Source organism: Chlorocebus sabaeus, chromosome 17 (assembly GCF_047675955.1).
Source record: "Chlorocebus sabaeus isolate Y175 chromosome 17, mChlSab1.0.hap1, whole genome shotgun sequence".
NCBI lineage: Eukaryota > Metazoa > Chordata > Mammalia > Primates > Cercopithecidae > Chlorocebus > Chlorocebus sabaeus.
The window spans coordinates 49,846,586-49,873,915 of NC_132920.1; the positions used below are offsets into that span (position 1 = coordinate 49,846,586).

At 36.0% G+C, this 27,330-nt stretch overlaps 1 long non-coding RNA gene across 1 annotated transcript in view; it reads left to right on the top strand.

Annotated features, from left to right (window-relative positions):
• LOC140708942 (uncharacterized) overlaps positions 1-15,064 on the top strand; it is a 33,200-nt gene extending 18,136 nt beyond the window's left edge. Inside the window, exons 2-4 of the long non-coding RNA XR_012089255.1 lie at positions 11,315-11,420; positions 13,717-13,882; positions 14,889-15,064. This is a non-coding gene — a long non-coding RNA (uncharacterized lncRNA). The remainder of the gene's footprint in view (positions 1-11,314; positions 11,421-13,716; positions 13,883-14,888) is intronic.
• Positions 15,065-27,330: the final 12,266 nt, after the last annotated feature.

The following is a 27,330-nucleotide window of genomic DNA, read 5'->3' on the forward strand; positions in this document are numbered from 1 at the left end:
CAAACTAAGCTTCTTAAGCAAAGGAGAAATAAGATCCTTTTCAGGCAAGCAAATGTTAAGAAATTTGTTACCACCATATTTGCCTTACAAGAGGTCCTTAAAAATTGAAAAATAACTTTCTATATGCCTGCATAATTGTCTTGCAATAGACAGGAGTCTTATTTTCCTGTTTGACTTTTTATTTTTACAGAGCTCAAAACTTTCAGTAGGACAGCTGGGTGCAGTGGCTCACACCTGTAATCCCAGGTGGGTGAATCACGAGGTCAGGAGATCAAGACCATCCTGCTGACATGGTGAAACTGTCTCTACTAAAAATACAAAAAAGTAGCTGGGCGTGGTGGCAGGCACCTGTAGTCCCAGCTACTTGGGAGACTGAGGCAGGAGAATGGCGTGAACCTGGGAGGCAGAGCTTGCATTGAGCCGAGATCTTGCCACTGCACCCCAGCCTGGGTGATGGAGCGAGACTCCGTCTCAAACAAACAAACAAACAAAACAAAACAAAACAAAACAAAAACTGTCAGTAGGACATAAAAGATTATGACTAGGGCAACCAATTACTGAGTTTTCATTAAACAAATCTTTTCATTAGTCTAGGGATAATGTCTAATTACAGTTGTTACATATCCAATAGCGGTCTCCCTAATAAAAAACATGTTTTATAATTTTTAATAATTTTATAATGTTTACATGCATAAACATTTTATTTTTTATAATTAAATAATTATATTTAATTGATTAATTTTCAATGTCTTTAAAGTTTTGCAGTGTAATCTACCATGTGGTTTAATCTATAATAATATGTTGAAAATAACACTGCCACAGAGAAGGGGTAGAGGCTGGAGATGAGAGGGTTGTAGTCTGTTTCTTCCCCCTGACAGTGATCCTCGCATATGCCATGAGATTCCTGTGCTGCTGAAACACTCCATGATTGAAAGGCTGTGATCATAAAGAGAGGAGTGGGAAGTATTAGTTTGTCTCACATTTCTGAGATATGTGAGCTATGTACCATATTAATCACATTTGGATTCTGATATGGGTTGGCTGTGTCCCCATCCAAATCTCATCTTGAATTATAGCTCCCATAATTCCCATATGTCATGGCAGGGACCCAGTGGGAGGTAACTGAATCATGGAGATGGTTCTTTCCTATGTTGTTCTCATGACAGTGAATAAGTCTCACGAGATCTGATGGTTTCATAAAGGGGAGTTCCCCTGCACAGGCTCTTTTTGCCTGCTGCCATGTGAGAGGTGACTTTGCTCCTCCTTTGCCTTCCACCATGATTGTGAGGTGTCCCTGGCCACGTGGAACTTTGAGCCACTTAAACCTCTTTCCTTTGTAAGTTACCCAGTCTCAGGTATGTTTTTATTAGCAGTGTGAGAACACGCTAATACACATTCTCACAAATTATTTTAATTTTTGAAGCAACTTGAGTCTCTTTCTTATAAGGGATATAATCTGTACCCAGATCTATCAAAGAAATCACTGTCTATGGCAGCTATAGCTTTACAAAATGTATTTCTTAAATAATAAGACTTGAAAATTAAAATTACTCCTTGATCCATGGGTTGCAGAATTGATATTGTGTTAACAGGCATGGAAATAGTGTTAATCTCCTTGGACAACTACATCACAGCTCCTGGGTGACCAGTTGCATTGTCAATGACCAGTAACATTTTGAAAGCAATATTATTTTGTCAGCATTTAATCTCAACAGTGGGCATAAAATATTCAGAAAAACATGCTGTAAAAAAATGTTCTGGGCTGGGTGCGATGGTTCATGCCTGTAATCCCAGCACTTTGGGAGGCCAAGACAGGTGAATCATGAGGTCAGGAGTTCCAGACCAGCCTGGCCAACATGGTGAAACCCTGTCTCTACTAAAAATACAAAAATTAGCCAGGCATGGTGACATGTGCTTGTAATCCCAGCTACTCAGAAGGCTGAGGCAGGAGAACTGTTAGAACCCAGGAGGTGGAAGTTGCAGTGAGCTGAGATCATGCCACTGCACTCCAGCCTGAGCGACAGAGTAAAGCTGTGTCTCAAAAAAAAAATGTTCAGGAAGATAGCTGATTAGAAGCAGCTGTGGTCTGCAGCTCTCATGGAGAAGAATGAAAATGGCGAGTGAATTCTACACCTTCAACTGAGGTAACCAGGTTAACCAGGTTCTCACTTTGGGACTGTCTAGGTGGTCCTCATGACCCACAGAGAGTGAGGAAAGGCAGGTGGGGTGATGGCCCACCCAGGAGTATTGTGGAATCAGGGGAACCCCTACCCCCAGCTAAGGGAGGCGGTGAGTGATTGTGTGACCTGGGCCAGGAAACCACATGTTTCTCATGGATCTTGCAGCCCGCAGATGAAGAGATCCCCTTGTGAGCCAATACCACCAGGGCATTAGGTTCAAAGCACAGAGCTGTGCAGACTCTTGGAGGTCGCTCAGGCACACACAGAGACCCAGGAATTTTTGCATACTCGGGCCCTGGGAATTCTGGTGAGGCAGATCTGTCCATTCTCCTAGGAAAGGGGCTGAAGTCTGGGAGCCAAGTGGCATTGTTCAGCAGGCCTTGCTCCCAAGATAAGACCCACTGGCTTGGAATTCCAGCTGGCCAGAAGCAGCAGGCTGGATACTCTATGAGATGTTCGAGTTCCCTGGAGGAGGCTCGGCTGCTCTCTCTGCAACCTGAGTTTGCTATTTTGGTCTGCCAGCTCCAGGGAGTCCGGGTAGTCCAGACCAGGAGCAATTCCCCAGAGCAGAGGACAGCTGCTGTGGCAGATCATGGCCAGACTGCTTTTTTTTTTTTTTTAAATGGAGTCTCACTCTGTTGCCCAGGCTGGAGTGCAGTGGCACTATCTTGGCTCACTGCAACTTCTGCCTCCCGGGTTCAAGCGATTCTTCTGCTTCAGCCTCCTGAGTAGCTGGGACTAAAGGTGTCCTCCACCACACCAAGCTAATTTTTGTATTTTTAGTAGAGATGGGGTTTCACCATATTGGCCAGGCTGGTCTTGAACTCCTGACCTCGTGATCCGCCCACCTTGGGCTCCCAAAGTGCTGGGATTACAGGTGTGAGCCACAGTGCCTGGCCCAGACTGCTTCTTTAAGTGAGACCCCAATCCATCCCTCCTCAATGCGCAGGGCCTCCCTTCAAGAATTTTAGTGACTCTCGCCAAGGTTTCATGGACAGAACTTCTGGTCTTTCTGGGTGGAGTGCCTCAGGGGAGGAGTGGCCATCATCTTTGCAGTTCAGTGACTTACGCTTTCCTGCCTGATGGATCTGGAGAGTTCAGGTGGTCTGGAGGAGGGGGCTTTCCCCTCAGTGCAGCATACCTACTCCACCAACGGGCAGCCAGACTGCTTCTTTAACCTGGTCCCTGATCCCATTCCTCCTGACTGAGTGAGACCTCCCAATAGGGATCTCCAGGCACTTCCTGTAATAGCATTTGGGGGCAGCATCAGGTCGGTGCCCTTCTGAGATGGAACTCTAAGAGGAAGGAGCAGGCTGCCATCTCTACTGTTTTGCAGTTTCACTGGTAATACCTCCAAGTGCAGGGGGTACCCAGGTGATTAAAGTCTGGAGTGGACCCCCAGCCAACCACAGCAGCCCTACAGAAAAGGGGTCTGACTGCTGAAAGAAAAACAAACAAATAGAAATCAACAATAGCAGCATCAACAAAAAAGACCCCACAAAAACCCCATTCAAAGGTCAGCAACCTTAAAGGTCAAAGACAGATAAGACCACAAAGATGAGAAAGAATCAATATAAAAATGCTGAAAATTGAAAAAGCCAGAGCCCCTCTTCTCCTCCAAATGATCACACCACCTCTTTATCAAGGGCACAAAACTAGGCTGAGACTGAGATGGCTGAATTGACAGGAGTAGGCTTCAGAAGGTGGGTGATAATGAACTTCACTGAGCTAAAGGAGCATGTTCTAACCCAATGGAAAGAAGCTAATAATCATGATAAAACATTACAGGAGATGATAACCAAAATAGCCAGTTTAGAGAGGAATATAAATGACCTGATGGAGCTGAAAAACACAACAAGAAAACTTCACAGTGCAATCACAAGTATCAACAGTCAAATAGGCCAGGTGGAGGAAGGAATCTCAGAGCTTGAAGACTATCTTTCTGAAATAAGACAAGCAGAAAAGAATAGAGAAAAAAGAATGAAAAGACATGAACAAAACCTCTGAGAAATATGTGATTATGTGAAAAACAAATGAACAAACAAACAAACAAACCTATGACTGATTGGGGTAACTGAAAGAGACGCGAGAGCAGAACCAAGTTGGAAAACATACTTCAGGATGTCATCCGGGAGGACTTCAACCTAGCAAGACAGGCTAACATTCAAATTCAGGAAATCCACAGAAGTCCATTAAGATACTCCACGAGATCAACCCCAAGACATCTAATTCTCAGATTCTCCAAGGTTGAAATGAAAGAAAAAATGTTAAGGCAGACAAAGAGAAAGGCTAGGTCACCTACAAATGGAAACCCATCAGACTAACAGCGGACCTCTCAGCAGAAAGTCTGTAAGCCAGAAGAAATTGGGGGCCAATATTCAACATTCTTAAATAAAAGAATGTCCAACCCAGAATTTCGTATCTGGCCAAGCTAAGCTTCATAGGTGAAGGAGAAATAAGATCGTCTTCAGACAAGCAAATTCTAAGGAAATTCATCACCACCAGGCCTGCCTTTTAAGAGCTCCTGAAGGAAGCACTCAATATGGAAAGGAAAAACTGTTACCATCCACCACAAAAACACACTGAAGTACAAGCAGTTCTCGTGTCTTAGCCTCCCAAGAAGCTGAGATTACAAGTGTGTACCACCATACCTGGATAATTTTTGTATTTTCAATAGAGATGGGGTTTCACCATGTTGTCCAGGCTGGTCTTGAACTCCTTGCCTCAAACAATCTGCCTACCCCAGCCTCCAAAAGTGCTGGGATTATAGGTGTGAGCCACCACGGCCTGCCAGCATTAATTATCTTAGTTAGATCTGAATAACTTACTGCAGCTTCTCCATCAACATTTGCTCTTTCACTTTGTACTTTTGCTTTATGAAGATGGTTTATTTCCTTAAACCTCCTGGAGCAACTTCTGCTAGCTTCAAACTTTTCTTCTGCAACTTCCTCCCCTCTCTCAGTCTTCATAAAATCGAAGAGGGTTAGGGCCTTGCTCTGTATTAGGCTTTGCTTAAGGAAATGTGGCTGGTTTGATCTGTCCAGACTACTAAAACTTTTTCCATATCAGCTATAAGGCTGTTTTGCTTTTATATTATTCACGTGTTCATTAGAGTAGCACTTTTAATTTCCTTCAGTAACTTTTATTTGCATTCACAACTCTTCCTCGCATTTGAATACTTAGAGAATATTGGAGGGTTATGACTTGGCCTCATTTTAATATTGTTCTGTGGAAATAGGGAGGTCCAAGGAGAGGATGACATATAGCAACTGCCTATTGTTGAAGCAGTCAGAACACACACAACATATATTAATTAAATTTGTCATCTTATATGGGTGTGGTCCATGGCACCCCAAAACTATTACAATAGTGACATCAGGGATCACTGGTCACTGTAATAAGTATAATAATAATGAAAAAGTTGAAAATATTTTGAGAATTACAGTATCGTGAGAATGTGGCACAGAGATGTGAAGGGAGCACATACTATTGGGAAATGGTCCTTAGAGACTTATTTGATGCAGGGCTGCCAAAATCTTTAATCTGTAAAAAAAAAAAAAATGCAGTATCTGTACAACACAATAAAGTGAAGTGCAGTAGAACAGGGTATGCTTGTATTTGTACACTTATGCTCATAGCAGCATAATTTGCAATAGCCAAAGGTGAAAACAACCCAAATGTTCATTGACAGCCGAATGTATAAACCAAACGTGCTATATACACACAGTGGAATATTATTCATCCTTCAAAATAAATGACGTTCCAACACATTACAACATGGATGAACATGGATTGAAGATATTATGTTGAGGGAAATAAGCCCATTACAAAAGGACAAACACTATATGAGTACACTTATATGAGGTACCTAGAGTATCAAATTGATAGAAATAAAAAGCGAAATGTGGTCTCCAGGAGCTGAGGAAAGGGAAAATGAACAGTTATTGTTTAATTTGCACAGTTTCAGTTGACAAAGATGAAAAAGCTCTGTAGACAGTGAGATGGTTGCAGAATAATATCAATGTACTTTATGTTCCTGATCACTAATGCTACATAATTAAAAAATGATAAATGAGAAATGTCTGCTCATATCCTTTGCCCACTTTTTGATGGGGTTCAACAGACACATGAAAAAATGCTCATCATCACTGGCCATCAGAGAAATGCAAATCAAAACCACAATGAGATACCATCTCACACCAGTTAGAATGGCGATCATTCAAAAGTCAGGAAACAACAGGTGCTGGAGAGGATGTGGAGAAATAGGAACACTTTTACACTGTTGGTGGGATTGTAAACTAGTTCAACCATATGGAAAACAGTATGGCGATTCCTCAGGGATCTAGAACTAGATGTACCATATGACCCAGCCATCCCATTACTGGGTATATACCCAAAGGATTATAAATCATGCTGCTATAAAGACACATGCACACGTATGTTTATTGCGGCACTATTCACAATAGCAAAGACTTGGAATCAACCCAAATGTCCATCAGTGACAGACTGGATTAAGAAAATGTGGCACATATACACCATGGAATACTATGCAGCCATAAAAAAGGATGAATTTGTGTCCTTTGTAGGGACATGGATGCAGCTGGAAACCATCATTCTTAGCAAACTATCACAAGAACAGAAAACCAAACACCGCATGTTCTCACTCATAGGTGGGAACTGAACAATGAGATCACTTGGACTCGGGAAGGGGAACATCACACACCGGGGCCTATCATGGGGAGGGGGGAGGGGGGAGGGATTGCATTGGGAGTTATACCTGATGTAAATGATGAGTTGATGGGTGCTGATGAGTTGATGGGTGCAGCACACCAACATGGCACAAGTATACATATGTAACAAACCTGCACGTTATGCACATGTACCCTAGAACTCAAAGTATAATAATAATAATAATACAAAATGATAAATGGTAAATTTTATAGGAATTCCACTATTGGAAAAGAGGCAGAGGCTGTTGTTTTTATTATTTACATACATTACAAATGTAACTTAAAAATGAGATTGATTTTGTGGCTTCTTGAGAAACCAAATGAAGAAAAATGGAACTAAGGGATGTCAATGATAAACACAGCCAAACATTAGTTAAATTATTGAGAAAATACTTGAGTCGGTAATGACTATTGCAGTACAGAAAAGAATCCAGTGTGAACTCAAGTCTATTTAGATTCATACAGAGTGACTGGCATTATAAAGGGAGGATGAGGAAATAGGGAGCAGGTGAGTGGAAGCTCAATAGTGCCAGAGAAAGAAAACAAATTTAAAAGTGGGGAGTTTGTCAATGGAAAACACACCTGGGTTTGCTAACTGGCACTAACTGGCACTTGTGGGAATTAGGCTACACTTTTCCCACAGACACTGTGACACAGGGGCCCTAATCTTCAGGTGCTGGCTGAAACAAACTTTTGATGATCTTGAGTTTTTTCAGGAATGCACTTTAAGAAAGGCTAATATCATCCTACGGATGCAGCCTTAAACTGTTTGAAATGATCGAAGTGTGTTTTCAAGTCTTTATAGGCCAAAATTGGCAGGTATATTCAAGAAATAGGCTCCTCTGAACCAGGATAGAGTTTGGTAAAAGAGAATATTTTTTAGAGATTAAGCATCTTCTATAAGTCATATATTAAGGGAATTACACTTCACTGGGATCTGAATTATAAGAGGAACTCAATAGGTCAAGTGTAAGTTTATAATAAGATGGTAGAATGATTACAGTTTTTTCTCATTTTTTTTTTGGTCACACATGCTTACAGTCACTTAAAAATACATGTATTTGCCAACACACAGGCTTACCTTTTTATAAAGGTTACCTGCTATATCTTTATCTGAGGATGTCCATTTCCCACTCTGAAAATTTTTAGACTCATTGTACCAACTTTCAAATACATTTGATCATGAGACAGGATAAGATGACAATTGTATATTTCCTCGACAGACATTTACTCTCTGAAAAAGGGAAACAGGGCTGGGCCACACTCTACAAGAATATTTTTCTCATTTTTATTTTACAAATGCTTCTCTGATCATCTAGGCAACATCTAGAGAGGGTAAACTCCGTTATATCCCTGTTGGCAATCTTCTTTCTTTCTCATTGATAAATGAGTATGTGGTGCCCAGGTTCAGTGATAAGTTGATAGCAGGAGATGATAAACAAGCTTTGAAATCAAATCAACTAATCTTTCAGTCTCTGCCTCTTTCAAGCTAATGGAGATAAGTGAAACCAACTCAGAGAAGCTTAAGAATTGTAACAGTGTCCATGGCTACTCTGAAGCCATTGTATTCATTATGTAAGGACCATGAGATAAGCATCTGTTCTATTTAACCATCCACCACATATGGTGTGGGCTTTTCATCCAGCATGGTATTCAGGAATGATCCTCCTTTCTCTGGGCCAGGGAAGATTCAAATTGCCAACTTATTGAACCCAGTCCCACACTGTTTCCCAGGGCCACAGTTTTTCAGTCCAATACTCACCCACCACTCCACCTCCTCCCACATCTCAAGTACTTTTTGGTAGAGTGGCCATGCCTTCCAGTTCAGAGTGTCCCAAGGTATGTGAAAATTAAATCCAGGAAGTCTACCTAATGATGGACTTGCCTTTCTCTACACAGTATTTGAGTTTCTTCTCTGAAAAACACCCTGCTACCTACACCAAGGAAATTAATGCGGCTAAGGAAAACACATGACGGTGTATTCATCTCCTGTCTTTACAACAACCACCAACAGTAGCCAACTCAGCTTATAGTGTTGCTTCTCTGTGATAGGCAATGTAAGCCTCCAAAAGGCTATTCAGATTTCTGTCCCATTTTAGGAGAATATGAATTTAAGTAATTCAAAAGCCTAACATTCTGTCACAAGCGATTGTGAAGAGAAGACAAGGAAGAGAAAGAAAGTTTAAAAAAAGAATTTTAATTTCCTGCCCTACTTGTTCATCCTCTATCTCTGGTAGTTCCCATCCTCAATGGGGTAGTGAGCTTTAGAAATATCTAGATAGGTATGGGAGCAGCTAGAAAATTGGGAGTACTTGTATGCTTTCCTCAGAGAATAAGGAGTAAGCAAACTTTGAGGGAAGCCTTGAGTTAATGGTTTTACAATGTGTCCTTGGTAAATAAATCAAACTGCTAGAGCCCATGTCCTTTAATATGGCTTGGGTTAATAACTTTTCAGTTACCGTAGAAATGGCACACAAAATTGCTAAGGGTGCTCAAGAGTAAACAAGAGGTAGAGAAAATCCAAGAGAACAGTATTTTACTTTAATTTGCAAAAACAAATTTTAAAAAGTATTGTACTGCATTAGACCAAATTTGCTACACTGAATTCAAATTTATTTTATTTTTTTCAAAATGTTTTTTCTTCTCTATTTAGCAAAAAGACTAGCAAGGAAAGTTAGCTCAATTCACAGAAAATAAACAAATTAATATTTTCCCTACACTTTTCAGTGTAATGGTAGCCATTTGGTGATCTGCAGAGTCAGGCTGGTAGGGCTGTATTGAGCTGTGTCCACAGCGGAAAGCTTAGCCACCACCATCTATTACTGATGAAAAACACCAGCCAGTCCTCTTAGTTCCTGCACCCAATGTTGCTTTCTAAATTCCTTTAAGAGCTACTGTTACTTGCTGTGTATTTTTAAGGTGGATGTGTGATGAAATAAGGTCATATATGTGTCTATATACAAGTAGTACACTTGAAAAATTAAAAAAAATTTTTGATGAGTTACAAATGCTAAAGCATACAGTATGGTGAAATCCTTTTGTCATAAGAGTTTTGGAGAACAGCTAAAAGAGTTTAGTTTTATTCAGTTATGCTACTGAAAATTAATTTGTCAATGATATTGCTCAAAAATTACCAATAATCTGTAGATATAGAAGTTCCATTAGTACTTTTTATTATTTTATAATGAAATATTCTTGTCGATACTTTTAATATCTAATAATAAAATACTAATGGCTTTTCTGAAAACTAGCAATGAACCTAATTTACATGGTTGTCATATTGCCATGAGATGGGCTCACCTTTGATCCCTTAAAAATGTTCTTATGGGTAGATGAGAAGAATTGCATATGGACAATTCCTAAAGCTAAAGAAATCCTAGTGGTAATATACTGTGAGTAGCTGACATAACTGCATTGAGTGGAAACCATCTAAGCATCTAGCTGCCTGTCCAGTCTTTATTGCATTGCTCAAATATTCTATAATTTTTAGAGCTTTGATTCCCTTATCCTTGGTGACCTGAATTTGGAATCTATAAATGTGAATATTCAAATTAAATAATAATGATAATTTTTAAAACTCTGTGTATTAGGCCACATTTCACCATCAAGTATGGGTACAAATGTAAATACAGACTGCATGATGTTACTTACTCTTGCCGTGAAATTAACAACCCCTGGAGAGTTCTGAGCCCAAAGATGGGCCATATATGAACCCACTGCATATCCGCACTTGCAATTTTCCACTCCTGTTCTTTGATCTGTATTAGTTTACACTACTTTGACATCATTCTGGCCTTTTGTGCAGCATCTTTACTCCAGTTCTATAGAGGAAGAGTAAATATCAAACACATGATCTTATTAAAATTTCCGTGATGAGTCTAGATTATTTTTTACAATCACATCTAGCAATATCCTCAACTTATAAGCTAAAAATTTAAATAATGAAATTACTCTTGAATATTATGGCAGAAAAAATAAAACCTAGTTCCTTAAATTCACAAATTCAAAAGTTGATAACATTCAGATTAGCCTCTCTTTCTGATGCAGTAAAGACTTAAGGAAATGTTTTCAGTAGATCTACCAAGATAGAAATCCATCACATCATTTATTTGTAGTTTTACCTCTGACATGTTATTTTATCTACTGACATCTCAGTTTTTTGACTCATAATTCATATTTAAACATTTGTTCAAAAGGTTTGCTGTGATAATCAATGCCATATAATTATTATATGACAAATCCTGTGCTATGTGCTGAATTAATAAATAGTAACTATAATTGGAAAGAAGTATAGTATTGGGCATCTATATTTAAAATTGTGAATAATAAAAATTGATAGGTAACACAACACACTAGAATCTGTTTCTAGTTCTGCAAATATTTTTTCTTACTTTTTCCTCACAGCAACTCCAAAATGGAGGTACTATTGTTATCTCCATTTACAAATTAGGAAACTGAGATACAGATATGCTCTCGGGTACTTGTCAGCAGTAGTTGTTCTACAAATAAGGTGAAAAGTAGAACCTCTTTATCATTAGGTATTGGATAAATAATCTCCCTAAGACTGTTTCATCCTCTCATTCTCTACATCGATTTAAAGGACTGCTACCATGTTCACATGCAAAACATTACCAAAAAAAAGTATGGACATTGTTTTTTCAATAGGATTTTATGTAAGTTATTTAGCTCCTCATTAGAATAATTTTAGAATGACAACCTAACTTAGAATTTCAGTATTTTCTCTTTTAGTGGAAGAAGTCTTAACTATATGTGTGTGCTGCCATCTGATGATAACTTTCTAGGACTACAGTTCATGTTAATGAATTTACTAAACTACAAGATGAGTGAAATAATTCATTAGCCTAACACTGTGTAAAAACATGGTTGTCAGCTTTTATTTTTTTCATGCAAGAAAACACACACTTGTTACAGCCTGTATCTAAGGAACAGAGATACAACACCACATTCAGTTCTCCCAGCAGAGGGAATATTATCACACTTGCTAATAAAGATAACTTGCCTATTATTGAATACATAGACTTAGAACAGGAACTTACCTAGTTAAATCCCAACTGACTGCTTGTTGTGGATGCTGTGCATCATCATTCTGAAGGGCGTATTCGCCCAGCAGCTGGGAGTCCTACCCCAAAGCAGCTCTACTCTATGCCCTTTCTGAAAATTGCCATAATCCCTTTGCTGGGCAAGCCCACTTCGAGAGCCGGTAGACATACATTTCAGGCTACCTTTCTCCACTTAAGGACAACTCAGAAGAGCTTTCCTAGTTTTATAGCTTCCTATAGGATTAGCTAAGGCTTGTATTGTGGCTATATCACAGACCAGTTTCTTCTCGTGCTTAACCTTGCTCCTTGACAGGTACATTGTAAAAATAAATCTGCAGATTGCCCCCTAACAAACATTCTGCATGCTAATCTCCATCTCAGAGTATGCTTACTACATCCAGGGTAACCTCCCTGTAACACTAATTATATCCAGTTTGTACTTCAGACCACTTTGAGAAAACTATCTAGGATATTACCTCTGATTACTGATGGTAGAATACTTCTGTTTTATGATACATCCAGGAATAAAGTCACAAATGGGAACTCATGGTTGCTGCACCAAAGCTATGAATTCCAGCTTTAACAAGTGATTTTATTTAATCAGGTTATCACTTTAGGTGATGACTTCTTTTTCTGTTTTTGAAAATCTCTGCAGGCAGTTATGTTTGGCCCTTCACTCTAACTGTAATTCTTTCAGGTTCACCCCACACATCCCATGCATTGCTTATAAAACAGCTTATTCTATATTCTCATATTTTCTTTGAAATGTCAGTCAGTTTTAGTGATAAACTTAATTTATAATCTTGTTACTATTTCATAATTTTGTACCTTGGCACTTGAATACATGCATTCTTATAATATTTTCTAATGTCTCCTTTGTGCTCATCTTAACTCCCCAGTAATAAGGTTTCTAAAGTCTTATTTTTAAACAAAAAAGAGAAATCTTACTTTTAAATGAGCTCATGTAAGGCTATGTTTTTTATTTATTCTTCAATCGTTTTAGTACTAACTAGGAACATTCATTTGCTCTTCTGGCAACCAAGGAGTTTGGACCCTTTTTGTCCTAAGGAAGAAAAGTGGCTAAGAGCAGAATACCTGGAGCTGGCCCACTTCCACTGGAATATGGACTCCAGTGCTTATAACTTTGGATAAGGTGCGTAATTTTTCTGAATGTCAGTGTCATTATCTGTAAAATGGAGACGGTGGTATTATCTACCTCACAGGATTATTGGAAGAATTGAATGAGTCAATGTAAGAAGGTACTAGAAAATTGCCTATCAATAAGCAACATATGCATGTTAGCTAAAATCCTTCCAACAGGAGAATGCTTATGATAGCTATTGATTTTTATTGTTTTGTTCAAGTGATTTTTTGAATTCTAAGATGACCAAGATTAAAATTTTGTCCTTATGTAATTTGCATGAAGAAGTTGTTCATTAGAATCACCCTGCGGGGCCTGCACTATTTTCTAACCCTTGTTGCTCTAGGCCAGACCAGGGTTCAAGAAGTAGGTTGAGGGTGCTCATCAACCTGAGTGATACTGCTGGCCAATGAATGTGAGACTAATTACCTCATGTGCCTGACTTTCCTAAATTGGTCTTGTGGAAGAACGTAGGTTTAGAGTGGAAAGACAGTTTCTCTCAGCTTTTATGGAATGCAATGAAACTAGAGAGTAAATTTACCAACATTTATTTATCTGACAACATCAACAGGCTAAATATCTGGATATCTTAAATCTCAGATGAGTGTCTTAGCCTCTGGATTACTGCCCAATGAAGAAAGCTATGAAATGCATGGATAACTTGTTAATCAATATTTGCCACATGTGCCGGCAGCATCAGTATCAGTTGGGAGCTTACGGTGACCTCCATGTCAGACCTCCTGAATCAGAATATCAGAGAAGGGGGCCCAGGCAAGTGTGCTTTACTAAGTTCTTCAGAAGATTCTTAATGACACCGAAGTTTGAGAAGCACTGTCTTAGGGTACATAAGCATGTAGCTAGACTAGCAGAACTCTGTCATTAACTAACTGTATGATGGTGAGAAAGTTGCTTACCTCTTCTGAGCTTCTATTTCTTCTTCTGTATCATATGTTTGTTGTGAAGATCAAACTTTTAGTACATTGCAAGTGCATGGAACTTAACAAAAACTCAGTAGACATTATTATTATTATTGCCAATATTGATGTTGCTGATTTTTAGGTCTTACCATCTTCAGCATGTTGCTGGCTGGTGAAATGACTCCTCTCCTGAGGGTGTAATCTGCATTAACAATTTCTTCTTGTACATTTGGTGATTCAATGTTTGTTATGTAAGTGGTAAAATTGTTCACTACATTTATTAAATATTTAAATGGTAAATAATATAACTACAAAGAAACAATGGATAAAAACTAAAAATGCTACATTCAAGGCACCAGTTGAGATTGCTTTGAACAATTTTAGAATCCATGGTAGTAAATATACTGTATATGTATGTGCAGGTATATAGTTTTCCATAGTTGCACCTTATCTAAGTTATAAATATATACATTTTGCATAGATTCCTTATATATGGTTTTAAAAAGCAAATTAATGAGAGGGCAGAGAGTTGGTGCTGATTACATCTAACCTCAGAAGCAGGAGACAGATTAATTTAATTTGTCCTTTCCATTTTTAGAAGCAATGAATTTTTTTTGAAAAAGTTTAAATAATCAAACTTCAGCTAAATTTTTAGAGTCATCCAGATAAAGGGAGACAAAGGAGGATGAAGTCTCATGCAATCAGCTGGCATTTCTCTTAGGCTGATTAATTTAACATGTAGTTCAACCTCCACAGTATTCTATTTCTTTCAAGTTGATTTACAGAATAATTTTGTGTTTTACAATTAATGGCATCTTCTATTAGATGAAATACTTTAATATATTGATATTCATTCCTAGGTTACCATGCTTCATCTGCCAATGCATTGAAAACTTTGAATATAAATTAATTCAACCACTGTAGAAGATGGTGTGGTGATTCCTCAAAGACCTAGAGGCAGAAATACCATTTGATCCAGCAATCCGATTACTGTGTATACACCCAAAGAAATATAAACCATTCTATTACAAAGATACTTGCATGCATATGTTCATTGCAGCATTATTCACAATAGCAAAGGCATGGAGTCAACCCAAATGCCTATCAATGATAAAGAATATGTGGTACATATACACCATGGAATACCATGCACCCATAAAAAGGAACAAGATCATGTTCCTTTGCAGGGACATGGATGGAGCTGGAAGGCATTATCCTAAGCAAAATAACAAAGAAATGGAAAACCAAACACCCCATGTCTTCACTTCTAAGTGGGAGCTAAACAATGAGAACACATGGACACAGGGAGAGGAACAACACACACTGGGGCCTGTTGGGGGTAGGGGGATAGAGAGCATTAGGAAAAGCAGCTAATACATGCTGGGCTTAAAGCATAGGTGATGGGTTGATCGGTGCAGCAAACCACCATGGCACATGTCTACCTATGTAACAAATCTGCACATCTTACACATGTACCCCAGAACTTAAAATAAAAATAAAAATGTAAAAAACCTCAAGAAAAAAAGAAAATGTGATTTCTCATTGTAATATTGGAAATGTAAGTTAATAGATGGTAAATAACAGGATGTTTACATCATTAGAAGCAAGTTTTATGACTGATAAATGTTTGTATGAGACAAAATTCTAGCCAGTCTATGGAGGTTGAGGAGACTTCCCTGCTACTTTCACCAATTTTACCCAGCTTGTCTTTCACAGGTATGAATCTTGATGACACCCTATGACCCCACAACTAGGTCAACCTGAAATGTGTGTTTTATTGAAGCAAGTTTTTGCCTATGTTTACTGTAGAGATAATTTTATAGCCTCCTATATCCTGCTGTTGCTCTTGGGCAGGTTTCCCAGGTTTTGTTGGTGAAGATGTCCTCTGATTGATTCTCTAGCAATCCTTTGATGACTGCTAGCTTAGGCCAGTTTTCCTAGCGTGATGATTAAACTACAGGTAAGAAGATATCAATACAGACTGTTAAATTCAGAAGAAATTCAAAGCAGTTTGAAATCAACTTTGAAATATGACACAAGTAATAATCTATTATTTATTCTATTAAGAAAACGTTGAGAATTTAATGAAATTCAATTCACCTTTCTCTTGACAATATATGTAAAATATGCATTTTATTAGGCTTGTACAGAGACAAGATGCAAAGATATGCAATCATTTATATTTCTCTAAGCAATTTTAATCACCCGTTTCAAAACGATGAATTATTCACTCATTTGATATTAATACACACATTTTATAAAGCAATGATCTTCATTTTGAAACTACCCATGAACTACCAAGTTTGTAATGTAAAAAATTTGTGTGAAATTTTAGGATTGTTCTTAAAGGTAAAAAAGTGGCAGTGCAATTCTATTTACTCATTATTCAATGCAGAACAGCTTTTTTTTAAATTAAGAGATTCTTATTCTATCACATTGTGGAAAGATAAGTAATGCATACATTTTAACATACCTTCTTTATTATTATATTGGTTTCTATGTCTATTTAGCTACTCTTTAACATATTACTATTACATAAATATTAAGATAATTTAATTTTGTTTAATTTTTGTTTCTCCAATATGGACATTTGTTGTTTCCTAAGTGACTGCAAAGTGCATTAGATAATCATGGGGACAAAGTAAAATGGCTAAACCACTGAAATCACAAGGACATATTTTCTGTAGGTACTATGCATACTGAATACCTCCTCATCCTCTGTTATTAGTTATTATTTCAGGTAATCACAGAATAGGACAAACCCATGATGTGAGGTCCTACATGGAAATTTTAATTTTATTAAATTGAAGTAAATAAGAATCATTACAAAGTAAACAAGGCAAATCATCTTTATCTCAAACTAATCCTAGAAGAGGACTGATATGTTGCTGAAATTCAATTGTGTTTCATATTCTCTTAGAATTCAAATTGTAGCTGAATCACCTTGCATAACAAAAAATTATGTTCTAAGATTTTTTATTTTTCATAAAGTGCTTCAAAAATGATCCTTCAATAGAATTTTAAAATTGCTATTAGGAGATAGAGATTTCAAATCCACAATAACAAAGTTAATTTTCTAACAATACTTCATTACTAAGATTTTCTTAATTTTAGTCTTAGGGAGATTTTTAAAAAATCATTAAATAAAGTAATGAATTTGTTAATAAAAACTGGAATACAACTTCTACATGCCTGCATAATTATCTTCTAATACACACATGCAGGAGTCTCATTTTCCTTTATGAATTTTGATCACTGCAGAATTTACACCTTCCAAAAGGAAATAGAAGAATGTGACTAAAACAAATTGAGTTTCATTAAAACACACCTTTTTTTATTAATGACAGTCATGCTATATCCTCTGCAGGTCTGCATAATGTAAAATAGATTTTCTCATTAAATAACTGCACATGATTGAACGATTTTTAATGTCTTTAAAATGTACGCTTTGTAATACATCATGTGATATCTTCCACTACCATACAGGATACAGGCAGGGGAGGAGAGACTCGTAGTCTGTATAGGGTCTAGCTCCAGCAAAGAAAAGGAAATATAATGTGTGTTTTTAGTTCCAGCATTAAGTAGGGAAACTGAGGAGAGTTAGTTAGAACTAAGGAATATAGAACTGATGAGAATTAGAGATTAGATGAACTATGTAAGCAGACACAGATCATTGATTCTCATAACCTTAATAGAAATATCCCTTAAGAATATATATATTCCAGAAAATGGCCAGACATCACTAATTTCCTTATAAGATGGAAATTTAAGTAAGACACATTAATTTTCTGAACTTCCTCTACCCCTAGAGACAACAGAAATTAGACCTGAATTTTAATATAGCCTTTTTCTCAATTATAAAAATTGATGTACCCAAGGATGGTTAATTCTTTTGTTTTCTTGAGGGGCACAAAGAAATAGCCTCATTAGGAGATGTCCAAAGTTCATGGGGAAAAGATAGGTTGCTGTACAGGATTTTTGTTGAACTATCTATCTTGCACTCATCCCTGTTGAGATCAAGCCAGTGATTGAGATTAGGATGGATGTAACTGGGGTAGCAGTGGGGAGGGGAATGAACTTTGATGAAAGAAGTGCTGGCCATGTCCGGAGTTTAGGTCTAAGAAGTTCAAAAAATACAATGTCAAACAAAAGGAAACATCAAAGAAATAAAAGGAGGCAAAAGAAACTTGTATCTTGATCATGAGACAGGTATCGTGGAAATAGATTTAGAGCATCTGCTGCTCTCTCTTTGGCCATTGTAATTTTAGAACACTGCTGGGGGCAGGCTGAAGTGGGAAGCCAAAAACCTAGAACGACAAATACATTTAAGTCTGGCAGCCCCTATCCTTTGACAATTAAAACAGATGTAGCAGAGAAGGAAGAAATTATGAGTACAGCAGCAGAGAAGTTACCCTGTGAGAAGGAATTGTCCATTTGTGGGAACAGAGGATAGGGAGGAAGAGACCATTAACTGCAACACAAAGCATCTCACGCCTTGTGACTTTCTTCAACTCAACCTAACACAGAAAAAAAAATAAATAAAGTGAGAAGTCTTTTCTGATGTCTTCAGATATACCAATAAAGCCAACAAATATATCGATTGAAAAATATTTAATCTTATGAGAGGAAGATAACAGTGGAACATCATATACTAAAAGAAACTAAACTACTTAAAAAATCAATACAAATTGTAAAAAGCACAAAAGTTGCAAAGAAATAAACATAATGGAAATCTAAATGGTGATCAAGCTATTATAAAATATAACTGCTTAGAGATATTGGAAATGAAATAAAAAATAGCTAAAATAAAAACTCAAAAGGATAGATTGCATAGTTCATCAGTTATATAAATAGATAAAGAAAGAATGAACTGAAGCAAGGTGGTGCACTGCTTTCAGAATGTATTGAAAAGGGCCAAAGAGAATGATAACTAAGTCAAGATATGTAAAAACTTAAAGAAATTATCAAGATCCACTAGTGATAGTCATAAAAGGAGAGAAAGTATAAATAAATGTGACAAAATATTTGAGAAAATGATTATGTATCATGAAAAATAACATAAGATCTCACAAAAAAAGAGGATTATGCCAAGAATGGTGGCGCACTCCTGTAGTCCTAGCTACTCAGGAGACTGAGGCAGGAGAAATACTGGAGCCCAGGAGTTCAAGGCTCTACTGCACTATGATTGTGTCTGTAAGTAGTCACTGCGCTCCGGCCTGGGTAACATAGCAAGACTCTCACCTCTGAAAAATAGAGAGGGGGAGAGAGAGAGGATCATGCGTTATGCAAAACAGCTAAGATTTAAGACACGTACGTAGAAATAGCACAATGAATTTAAACAACACAGCAAGAAGGAGGGATAGCATTTCAAGAGATATACCTAATGTAAACGACAAGTTAACGGGTGCAGCACACCAACATGGCACGTGTATACATATGTAACAAACCTGCATGTTGCGCACATGTACCCTAAAGTATAATAATAAAAAAAGAAAATAAATAAAAGAAAAAAAAAAGAAAATTGTTTAAAGTTTTCAGAAAGGAAAAATAAATCACATATAAGAGATGTCTAGTTTTCAAAATACTCCTGGGTATTTTAAACAACTTTGTCAAGTAATTATAGCTATATTTTATATTTTGAACAATTGCAGTCATGACAGGCATATTATAACAGCTTCTTTATACATAATATAGTTTACTTTTCATATTAGTTTAGCAGTTCTTTTTATCAGGTTTAATAATTTCACTTCCATTCTTAATGTATTCTGAAATATCAAGAGATTAGTCAAATTTAAATTTATTAGCCACTATGAGTGAAGAACACGTTAAAACTCTATTAAACGTATTTTTTTTTTTTAAATCTGGAAAAATAACTGGCACACATGTTCATGGGTGAGATGATTTGGCAATGAAAGAAGCAAATTTTTCTCAAACAATCTATAAATTCATACAAAGACAATCATAATCCATAGGATTTTTAGAGGGTGGACAGATGAACATATCGTAAGTTTTAAATGGAAAAATAAGAACTTTTTTTAATAGGGAAATTTAAGAAAGATAATAATAGAACCCCTCACCCTATCAGATATTAAGACAAATATGAAGCTTAAGCATTGAAATCACAGAGAAAAAGGCATAGAATGATTTAAATAGATTAATAGGATAAAAGAGAAAATTTAGGAATAGACCCTGTACATTCAGACACTAGGTTCCATAGATGATTGGATAGAGAAAATGTGGTACATAAATACAATGGAGAGCTATTCAGTCATAAAAAAGAATGAGATTCGGTCATTTGCAAAAACATGAATGGAACTAGAGATTATTATGTTAAGTGATATAACCCAGGCACAGAAAGACAAACATCACATGTTCTCATATTTGTGGGATCTAAAAATCATAATCGAACCCATGGACATAGAGAATAGAAGGATGGTTATCAGAGGCTGCATAGGGTAGTGGGGCACTGGGGAGGAGGTGGGGGTGGTTAATGGGTACAAAAATATTTAGAAAGAATGAATAAGTCCTACTATTTGATAGCACAATAGAGTGACTATAGTCAATAATAACTGTACATTTTTCATTTAAAAGAGTGTAATTGGATTGTTTGTTACTCAAAGGATAAATGCTTGAGGAGATGGATACCCCAATCTCTATGATGTGATTATTTCACATTGCATGCCTGTATCAAAACATCTTGTGTACCCCATAAATATAGACACCTACTATGTATACACAAAACATAAAAATCAAATAAATAAATAAATGAAAAGAGAAAATAGTTTATATGGTAAATAATATTTGATAAATTGGTTTACTGACAGGGGAAAAATAGAAAAATAGATCCTCAGCTAACCGAAATTATTTTTAAAAATATTATAATACATGAAATATATTAGGAAAGAATTCAGGAACAAATAAAACTGCAGGTCCAGGAATTTCTGTGAGTACATACTCGTGTAAAGGGGTTTATGGAAGAAAAGTTAAGATATTTTTCACAAATGGATGAAAACTACTAAAGGAGGGGAAAACCTGAGAGATGAATATTATATATAGTTAACAGCAAATGGATAACTTATGACCATATTTTTTAAAAAGTCAAATTACTTTATTTGTTCAAAACAATATGGTTTGTGCATTAAACAGATGTTATTAGATATTGCTTGTTGAAAATATTACCATGGTTCAGATTATACTGGAGAAATCCTTTGTTGTTTCTTTGTGGCATCCTTTCATCTTGTAAGTTATCTTTTCCAATAGACTGTGTCCATATTTATTTTGGTGGTACCATCAATAATTGCACTACCTTCAGTGTTTTAGAATTTTCTGAAGGCAATTGAAAAGCAGGAGAGTGACTTGCCAATGATCACATACTGTAGGAGCTTCTTCTTCATATATTTGCAATTTTTATACAGTATCTATGCTGAGCTGTAACATTCCATATAAGTAGTTTGCAAATGCGCTTGACAGAATAACAATTTTTTAAAGAAAATAACAAAGATTCATAATAAATAGAAATAGATAATACTAATAAAAGGATCCCTCAGACATTTAGCTCTTTATCATTCAGTTGAGAGCAACTTCTTGCCAGAAATTTTTCTGTCGAGAGAGTTTACACGTACCGTATGCCATAATGATCTGTCACTTTACAAATACGTTTCATGGTCCTGAACCACAGTGGAGAACTTCTTACTCAGATTTTAAAGCCCCACCAATTAGAAGAATTGCTTACTATATATATAGCAGGTCAGGAAACCTCTGTTTTCTTGCATCTGTAGATGATTGACCCCCTACACAGCGAACTTAGGAAATATCTTCATTCATGCAAAAAAAATGCAGGTTCACTTAGTGGTAGGGTATTGGCCAAGATAAAGGAGCCACATTCTCTCAGATCCTCCTTCTTAAAACTGAGAAACTTGAGCATACACAACAAACAAGTACAGGAAGACTCTAGAAGTGAAACTAAGAAAGCAAACTGCATAAGGACCTTGGACTTGAGTATCATCATAAAAATGACTTCTCTGAGTTTCCTTTTTGCTTCCCATGTATACTAGACAGAGCACTGCAGAAGTCTCAACCCCAGAACTAGTAACAGGATCAGGCAAAAATTAAAACAAACAAACTAAAACAGAATAAGGAAAGCCTGCTCAACTCAGCCAAAGGATTAAGAAGGGTGAAATAATAAAGAAGGAAAAAGAAATTGGCAATAACTGTCTGACTCCAGACATAAAATGAAAAAACTGTCCACAAAATAAATGCTTGGAATGGCTTCAGTAGAACTCAGCACAGAGGCCATAACACCCTACAAACTTCTGAAAAATTAGAGCTACTGAAAAAATTTAATAGGCAGAGAGGAACAATGTATACCTATGGAAGAATAACAATTTTAGTGACAGTAGATTTCTCATTTGAAACCACAAAGTTCAGAAGAGAGTGGCACACTTTACAAGTAGTTGAAAAATAATGATTAACCCTGAATCCTATATCCAGTGAAGGTATACTTCAGGAATAAAGGGAACATAAAGGCATTCTCACATAAAGAAGGGTCAGATAATTGATTTGTAAGCCTACCCTTAAAGAATGGCTAAAGGATGTTTTCTAAAGAAAAATAAAAAGAAATGATAAGAGAAGTTTTAAAAATTCAGCAAAGAAAGAACATCAGAATGGATAAAAATAAGGGTTAAATACAAGAGACTTGTCTCTTCATGATTTTCTTAAAATATTTGTTGGTTGAAGCAAAAATTGTTACACCACACATGGCGATGTTTAGTATATGTAAAGTTAGTACTTAGCATAAATATATTATTAAAGTGGGAAGGAAAAGTACCTAAATAAAAGTGAGGTTTCTACCCTTCACTCTAAGTGACAAAATATCAACACAAGTAGACTGTGATAATTTAAGTAGATATATATATATTTTTTATATGTAGAGTAACCACTAGAAGAAGCTATACAAAGTGGTATACTCAAAAACAGTATACATTTAAGATGGAAATATTAAAAATGTTCAAATAACTCACAGAAAGGTAAGCAAAAAGAAACAGAGGAATAACAAACAGAGAAACAAATGAAAATAAATAATACAAGGCCAACTTAAGCCTAAATATACTAATAATTTTAAAAAGCACAAAGAAAGAAAATGGTGGAGAGAGTATCAAGAGGGATCATGACATAGTTCAGTAAACAACTGAATTCAAAGCTTGGCCAAAGTGAGAATTCTGCTATGACAACATCATTTAATACATTATATTTAGATATGTACGTGGATACGTTTTCGTGATAGTCATCACAAGACCATCAGGCAAGGGAAATTTCAATGGTATTTGAGTCTTCCTGGATACCTCTGCGAGGCATGATGGAGTGGTGGGAATGGTATTAGACTCAGTCCAAAGGAATGGTTAAAATGAGATAAGAACCCCATCGAAGCTCTCACATAGTTTCAGACACAAAGAGAGGTATCAGGGCTCCATACCAGGTCTGTTCTCTAAATTGAAACATGTCTCACTTAGAAACTCATTCTCTATCATGGTTCTAACATTCTAATTATTATTTGACAGCTCTATGCAATGCTTAGTTTAACAAGTATTTAAAAATCCTGTTCATAAAATGGTTGGAATGGATGAGAAAGAAAAGAATTTCAAAACCTACATTTCATGTGTATACTTTCCACATTAGAGTCTTCTAATAACCTCCTGTTGTAGCTCTATATAGTGATATACAATTTTATGGCATCTAAATTTTGGAAGGAGCTATTTTTGTGTAGGATCTCTCTATTACTTTCAAGCTATTTAATAATGAAGTCATGTAAAATTTTGGAGCCTTAGTGTTTACATACATAAAATTGTAATAATAAATCCCACCACAAAAGGCTATAAGTAGTTGAAGTGATACCGTATAACTGACACAGTGTAGTAATAACATTCAGCATAATTCTAAACACCTGAATATAGTTACTATTTGAAAAAATGATTTGACATTTACAACCTCAAGTCAGAAACCTAAATGCAGTTGAGATTTGCAGAAGCAAAATAATTATCATGCCTCTTCAGAGGTAATTTAGCTTTATTTTAAGAACATACATGTTTGATATGTCTTTTACTAAATAATATTCTCAAGTTTTTGTAATATGATTCATTTATATGCCTAAAGAAGCTCCAATATTCACAGAATTTTATCAACAAATGTGAAGTTTTTCGTACACTAGAGATATTTACATAAATAATTCATCAAAAGTGTTATAGGGTGTTGTACAGATTAAGTCAAAGACCAGACATGGTATTTATGGTGCTTTTGTGCCCAAATGTTCCCTTCCAAAAGGGTTGCTAAATGCAGTGTGTATTGCTGTGAATGCCATAAATACCACTTCATGGTCTTGTTTTGGAAGTACTTTTCTGAAAGGATTTGCATTTAAGTGGCAGTGAATTCTGAACTTTACATTCCATGAAGCCGGATAAAAACATTTCTATTCCATTTTTACATGAGGCCATTGGTTTCACAATATGAAATTTTCTATATTGCTTCATGATTTTTCTTCCCATAAAAACATACAGTAACTACATGCTAATATAAGTATAAGGAACATACCACATCCCTACTATGATACAATGGTTTGCCGTATATAATCCCAGAGCTATTCTGGTATCACCATTCCTTTAGCAGTGAGGGAATAGCAGTGCCCTTCCTTGTTAAAGAAAACATAGTGTTTACCATGATGTCCCAACTATTTAGGCTTTGAGCACATTTCGAAAGTCCACTATTACCTTGTATGGCAATTATCAGTCTGGACACTTCGAAAGATTTTATTTTTGTCTCCATACACATCTATACAGAATATAGTATATATTGTAGTATTCTTATAATGAAGAGTCAAGAATGTACTATCTTTGTTTGAGGCATCATTTAGCCTTTCTTTTCAAGTTACCCAGTAATCTAAATCTATTTTTTGCCACCCTGCCCTCCACTGCTACCTGACAACCTAATCAGATTTTTATTCCGAATGTTGATCTTTTCTACCTTTGCTTCACAGATCATCTTGACTTTCATTCATACATGTAAGCACACACACACACACACACACACACACAGAGAGAGAGAGAGAGAGAGAGACAGACAGAGAGAGACAGAGAGAGAGAGATTCAGAGAGAGAGAGAAACACGTATCTGTTTTGGGCTCCTGAGTCTGTGACACTCCCCCCCGACAGTGACCTTGAAATATATCATGAGTTTTCATACTATGAGTAAGTGTGCTATTCTGTCCATAGACCCTGTTGATAAGCTATGGGCATGAGGGTGATGTTGAAGACCATTCTGAAAAGTTACACCATTGTTTGCCACACGTTTTCTTGGAGATAGCCTATGAAGCTATTTAAGTCACTTAGCCAATATTCTTCTTATAAGTAAGCATGGTTTCTGCTCCCTCTTCCAAGTGACGTGACACATGGTGGATACCCAGGGAACTTTCTTTTGTATCAACTTTCAGGAGAAAACAGCGGATTTTTGGGAAAATGAAACACACTAAAACTAAAAACAAATACCAGGTATTGGGCTTTGCTTGTAGCTACACTATTGGCCATATTTCTTTAGTGTTCAAATTTACTAATGTTTATGTCCTCATTTGAAACAGGCAAAGATTTGTGCTTCTTGATCACTGAATATATTATTTTACAACACTAAGGACTCATTGTTTAATATTTTGTTTTCACTTTCATTCCTCTACTTACTTAAAACATGTGTCTAAAAAAGTTATCTGCATTTTTTCAAATTGTGTAATTTAATAAAATGAAATCAAAGGATTAGATATTTCAAATAACTCACAGCGGTATAAAGTGTTTCCAGTCATGATGTTAGAAATGTAAAAAATCAGAAAATGTTTGAGTGAAAGGAGGAATGAGAGCAACAGAAGAAGTGGATGGGGGAGGGAAATACTAGATCATGTCATATGTATGTAGATTCTATAATTTTGACTTTTAGAAAACTGCATCTCTCATCATAAGAATATAAAAACTTTAATCGTTTTTCTAACCACCTGCCTAGTATTTCGTATCATGAATCATTCCTAATTTACTTAGCTTTTTATTTCTGCACCTAGGTGTATTTTTATAGCATTTGGTTTTCCTTTATTATAAATAATGCTTAAGTAAAAATCTTTTTATAGAGACATATTTTTGCATGTGAGCATTTCGGTATAATACATTCCTTCACGAGAAACTGACAAAAAAAAAAAAGCATGTTTTTTTAATTCACTTGGTATCTTTAAATAGGGGCCTTTCTACAAACTTAGTTCCTACTAATAATGTATAGAAATGGTTGCCTCTTCCACTTCTCTGATGGGTAGATTTTAGCATATAATTAATTTATTCTTAGCTGGACAGAAAGATAATCCTACCTATATTTGAAATACATTTTTGTATTATGAAAGAGATAACTTTTCTGTTTAATGGCAAGTGTATTTCTGTATCTATTTAGTGGTTTTTCTCTCCTCTTTTTTTCTAATGTAACATTTTTCATTATTACCAATCTATAGATTCATTTTTTATATTTATGTAAACATACATAAGCCACACAGATCAACTATGTATTGACCTTTTAAACTAAAAGATTTAAAAATTAATCTTAACCTTTCACTTGCTCATTTTTAAAAAAGTTTTCCAGTGAAATTACCGTCTTCAAATAAACACTTTCAAGATTTCATGTCATGATTTTGTTCAAATTTCCTGCCCTAGTATTTTAATACTGTTTTCCAAACGTTATCTTTCTCATATGTAAATATCTTTATCAAAACATACATCTTTTAATTTAATTTTAATTTTGGTGGTCTCTATCGAATAATTATTTTCTGAATGAATTTAGGATAAACTCTATAAAAGCTCTTCTTGCTATTTCCATTATGATTGTACGGTATTACTAAATAATGTAGTGAAATCAGATATTTCTGCTAAATTGAATGTTTTGTTTAATTAAAGGTAGTTTTATACTACAGATTTCTTGAAAATCCCTTTGTTGTATTAATAAATTACTCCATACTTGTTATGTTATTTGGGTTGGGGAAGAGATTGTTCATTTATTACCATAACACGTGTTCACTGCTGAGTTCACAAAAGGAATAGTCCAGAGAGTGCCGTCAACTATGTCTGAAGGGCAGAGCTCAGGGACTGGAGTTTGAAGAGAATGAATACTAATGCCGGCTAATAGTTATCGAGCACATAAGGATTTTACATATGAACTCATTCAATCCTTAAAACAAACTTATGAAGTAAGTTCTGTCTCTTACTATAACTTATGGATGAGGACAAAGAAAAATAAT